Source organism: Arvicola amphibius, chromosome 14 (assembly GCF_903992535.2).
Source record: "Arvicola amphibius chromosome 14, mArvAmp1.2, whole genome shotgun sequence".
NCBI lineage: Eukaryota > Metazoa > Chordata > Mammalia > Rodentia > Cricetidae > Arvicola > Arvicola amphibius.
Window position 1 is genome coordinate 46,662,474 of NC_052060.1, and position 6,000 is coordinate 46,668,473.

The window sequence follows — 6,000 nt, forward strand, 5'->3', positions numbered from 1 at the left end:
TCCCATTCTGAGCAAGTCGACAGAAGCATCACACATTTTACGTTGTGTGGATCAGGACTGTGTTAGTAGCTTAACTTCTTTCTAGCTCATGGTGTCTTGTAAAGTCATCAGACTGCTAGGAAAGGCTTCAGTTATCTGATATTTTGATTCAGGTTGCATGATCAGCTTCTCAGCTCATTCATATGACTGTCCCAAGGAGACTCCATGTCCATATCCTGTGACAATTAATTGGCGCTTATCTGTTTTGGTGAGAAGACTGATGCAAGGGAGACTGGCCAAGATGTGTGTGTGTGTGTGTGTGTGTGTGTGTGTATGAGACTTTGTTCCTTCATCTATGCTACGTGTATCATCTTAAGTGGGAACAATGCTACACGTTGATGTTGGCTGAGAATAATTGAAGGTAATCTTGAAAGGTGGCCACTACAGCCAAGATAAAAATAAGCATTGACATAATTGGATTTTCCGTGGCATTTTTTCTGGAAAACATCATCTTCCTGAAAGAAAACCAACGTCGATAAGGATAATCACTTCCCATCACTTCCTTCTCGTAATAAAACATTATTCTGCTTTCTATAGTTATGTATATGCTTTACATTTCAAATGAATAGAATGATCTATTATGCAGTTTTCTGTGTTGGTAGACTTTGTGTTGCATAGCAGTTTTGAGGTTCATCTGTATTGTACCACTTGCGTAGTTTATTCATTTCTACGGCTAAGTGATATTTCACTGCTGAAAATACATTACATATACATACTCAGTGATGAGAGTTTAGAGCCAGCTCATGATTTTAACAGCTCCCACAGACTGGTCCTGTCACGTATCCCAGGGTACACATTAAAGAGTGATAGAGGTGCAGGTAGAAACTTTCAGACTCAGGAGACTGCGATCAGAGGAGAAACAGGAAACTTTCACATTATTGACTTTGAGCCTACAGGAGACCCTTTTCCTGCAAGTTGTTTTTCATCATATTATTTTATCACATAAACATAATAGAAACACACTCTTAGATACTGTTTAGTTATGCCTAAAATTACCAAATGATCAAGAATATAAAGACAATAACCTGAAAAGGATTGAAGTGGAAATAAAAAGGTTAATAAGGACATAGTATGTCTGGTCATCGGAGCACAATGTTTATTTAATGCAGGGGGCATGCTACAAGCAAGAGTAGAGCTTTAAAGAAAAATTAAAGTGAAGATTATATGTAACAGAATGTGGAATTTGTTTATTTAGTTGAAAACCATCCAAAAAAGCAATATACTGTCTCCAGGGAGACACTCATAAAGAACATGTTGAAGCAAGCCATTTAAAAATGAAACACGAACTAGAGAGATTGCTCGGCTGTTAAAGGCTAGGCTCACAACCAAAAATATGAAAAGGAAACACACACATGCTTGCAGCACACAACCACGGAGTGACTTGACGTGAGACGTAGAATGGACACATTCAAGTTGCCTGCTTTGTGAGGGATATTCACCTCTATCTTTTTTCATTCATTTATTGAATTTTAATTGCCTTTTATAAAATTCTTTAAACAAAGAATTATATTGAATTTGAATGACTCCAGTTGCCAAGATGTATGGGTGTATTGATGTATGTGTTTAACAATATAAACAATATAAGACTGCCCACGGAATCCTTTTGAATACCCTGCTCATCTCTTTCCTTACCCTTCTCATACACTTACTACTACCATTTTCCTATGTGCTTGTGCATTCATAGTTAGTATATCTAAATTTTGTTGTTGTTTCATTTTGCCCCATTTTGATCTGTACACACAAGATTTAATTTTAACTCTAGTGAACTATATTGACATAACATCATAGAGTTTATTTATATCTTGTCTTCCTAATGGATATATAAAGTATTCCTAACTACAAGCAGTGCTACGATCAATACTCATATTTCTTTTCTCTAGAGCATGCCGGAAAGCTCTTTAGAATAAGCATGATTGTGGAACTGCTGTAAAACACAGAACGCTGTATGGTTTTGTCAATTTGGATTTTTACCAGTAATATATGAAACATTATTATTTCCATTTCATCATTGAGTATTGCTTCCCTATTAATTTATTTCCATTTGATGTGCATGAAGTATTATTTCATTTTAATTCATACTTTTCTGATTCTAGGCTACTCTAATAAAATGGATCAGCTTTTCATATTTTCTTTTAATCCACAATTTCCTTTACTGAGCTATGATTTAGATCTATTGACTTGAACATAGTCTTTACATTATAATATCATCCTTTTATTTTTGTTCCTTTTAAAAAATTACCTAGTCACTATCTGTAATAAAGCTATTTAGTTACCATGGAATGAAACGTATATGCTGCTTGTTTTCCAATATGCATTCTTTTTCTGTGTGTCAACTAGGAAACCATTTCCCTCTTTGAAATTATAAAAAAAATATTAAAAATATTCTGCATTTTCTTTCAGAAGTTTTAATATTATGGCCACATTTAGATTTTAACTATATGTGTGTAATAAGTGTGCATGATGCACCATTAATTGATATTTAGGAGTTTTTATATGTCCCACATCCTATTAGTACAAAGCATTGCAATATGAATGTGACAGTGTGTAAATGAGGATACCAACATTAAAGAACCTAAGGTACAGATGCATGACCAATAGTGTTCAAACACAGTGTAAATGCAACCCATAATATTAAATCTGAACCCCAAATCTGTCCAAAATATAAATTTAAAATTCACTGTTAATCATGTTACTTTTATTTATGCCACCTAAACATAGCTAGAGTCATAGTGTTTTTCATTGCATTAAATTGATTTTTAACTTAAAACATAGATATTTGTATTATTCCATTATTGTATTGTATTATTTTATGTCATGAAAAATAACTGAATTATTTCAAGGTTTCTCAAAGACATTAAAAACTGTTAAAGTTAGATCTGGGAATGCCGTAGAAGAAAGGGAACAAAGACTGTAGGAGTCAGAGGTGATGGAAGACACCAAGTGAATCTTGTTCATTGAATCAATTAAACAGGTCTCACATAGGCTCAGAGAGACTGAAACAGCAGGTATGGTGTCTGCGAGGGTCTGCACAAAGTTCTTTGTACATATATTATGGCTGTTTGGTGTTTTTCTGCAACTCCTAACAGAGGTAGTAGTGTTTCTTCAACTTTTTTTGACTGTTCTTGAGAATCTTTTCCTTCTGTTGGGTTTCCTTGCGCAGCCTCAATATGAAGGTTTTTTACCTTGTTTTATTGTATCTTGTTTTGTCCTGGCTTTCTGTTGTCTTTTAGATGCCTGCTATTTTCTGATGAAGAGTAGCGAGGGAGTGGATCATGAAAAAGAAAGGTGGGAGGGGGGATAAATAGGAGGATTGGAGGGATAGAAAGCTGTGGTTGGAATGTATTGTATAAGAGAATAATTTATTTTAGAAAGGAAAAGGAATTTATGCAGTGATCGAGGAATGATTTCATAGAACAGCCTGACTTTTATTGTCTACCTATCCAATACTTTCTATCTTGAGAACATAAGTTCTTAGTTGTTACTTTAGTCTTGTTGAAATTCCTCAGGGACATTATATAAGTTTGTGGATTATATTTATTTTTATACCTATTCATTTAAATCTCTTGAATTATAATATTACATTCTATAGGGTACAATGGCCTAAAGTAAATTTCCAATTATAGTTCATTTTAGATTGTGTTGCTATGGTGATTGATAAACATCATGACCCAAATCAATTCATGGAGGAAGGGTTTATTTTTGCTTACAGTTTCATATCACCATCCATCAATGAAAGAAGGCAGGGCAGGGAACAGAGAAGCAGGAGCTGAAACAGAAGCCATGTGAGATTGCTGCTTATTGACTAGGTCAATCACGGTGTATTTAGTCTGTTTTCTCCTAGTACCCTGATATGGTATCAACTATATTGCCCCCCCCCCGCCCCAACACACACATCAATCAATCATCAGTCAACAAAATGTAACATAGATTTGCCACAGTCCATTCTGGTATCAGTATTTTCTCAAATGGAAACCTATCTTCCAAAATAACTCTAACTCTATCAGGTTGAACTAAAACTAGCCGTCACAATAGTCCAACACTAACCCACGCGCATCTGCTGCCTTTCACTACCAGGTGTGGGTGCCCCGTATCAGCTTTGTCTTGTTTCATATTGTATTGCACTGTACTATCAGTTTTATATGTCTTCTGGCATCAGCTTTTCAAACTGGTTTAAAGTTTCAAAATCTATGCAGACAGAATGTAAGCAGTTAAAAGAGATGGGAACTAAAAGCATCAGCCCTTCTTGCTGTCTTTCATAGCGAGAGGAGATGCTGTGCATAGCGCCTGAGGGGAAAAGTAATCGCCAGTAATATGCCCAGGTGTGAGCACTGTGCGCTACAGTAATGACCGACCTGTCAAGAAATGTTCACTGTTACAGTAGTGGCATGGATACCATGGAGTAACCAATCTCTTTCTAATTGGATTTAAGTCCCCTTGCAATATGAAACCCATTCCTGGCACCATTACTAGAACAAGACTGTATGACAAGGTACGTAATATGTCCTAGGGTAGAATACTTTGATTATATGACTGCATATATCCATCACTGGCTCAGTGATTATAGTAGCAGAAGAGGAAGAAATAAGTTATAGATCCAGAGACAGTGGGTGACCACAAGAAATATGAGTATTCTACATTTAAGAGGGCAATGCATATATTAAGTAAAAGTAGTTGTTTAAGCCCAAACCTTTGAGACCAATTGCCTCTGGACTTTTAGAGGTATTTATTTTATTCCCAGTGGAATAAAACAGACTACCTATTGAATTACAATTTGTTCTTCCTTAAAGAAGAATTTTAAATAGAGGTCATCACAGGCTGTGGTGGCACATGCCTTTAATCCCAGCACTCGGGAGGCAGAGGCAGGCGGATCTCTGTGAGTTCGAGTCCAGCCTGGTCTACAAGAGCTAGTTCCAGGCCAGGTACCAAAGCTACAGAGAAACCTTGTCTTGAAAAAAAAAACAAAGAAAGAAAAATAAAATAAAATGGAGGTCATCATTACATATCCAATACTAGTTAGGTCTAACCACAAAGCTAGTGACAAACACTGTTTCAGTTTAAAAATATTTCACTTACCTGTCTGAGTTCAAGGTTGTTTAGAGATAAAGATCCGGAGAAAGATTTCTTCAGAGAAGGTGTAGGCAATGTGCAAATACTCATTTCCACCAACAGGATAAAGGGATAAAAGCAAGCACTTTCTCTCAAGTGCAAAGTACAGACTTTACTAATATCTTTCAAAGAGTGAGAGATCTATTACATGAAGGTGGGTGGGTACAATGACCCAGGACTGGAGAGAAAAATGTGGAACCTATTTTCATATTTTCATAAAATGTATGGATGTTTCACAAAGATATGATTTATGTTAAGAAGAAAGTCAGGAGCGAGAGGGGTGCGTTCACTCATGGAGACGGTGGGACAGAACTAATGGGAGATCACCAACTCCAGTTGGAATGGGACTGATGGATCATGCGACCAAACCCGTCTCTCTGAATGTGGCCAACAGCGGGGGCTGACTGAGAAGCAAAGGACAATGGCTCTGGGCTCTGATTGTTCTTCATGGACAGGCTCTGTGGGAGCCTTCTCAGCTTGGTCGATCACCTTCCTGGACCTGGGGGGAGTTGGGAGGACCTTGGTCTTAGCATAGAGTGGGGAACCCTGATGGCTCCTTGGCCTTGAGAGGGAGGGAGGGGAGGTATGGGTGGAGGGGAGGGGAGGGAAGGGGGAGAAGGAGGGGAGAGAAGGGGGAGAAGGAGGGGAGGGAGGGGGGGAGGAGGAGGGAAGGAGATGGAAATTTTTAAATATAAAAAAAAATAAACCATGAGAAAAAAAAATAAAAAAAAGAAGTATGGGAAGAAAGAAGAGTCAAAGAGGAAAAGAGAAGTAGAAAGTTGTATACATACATACATACATATATATATGTATGTATACATATATTTAGACATTATATATAGTCTGATTAACTCT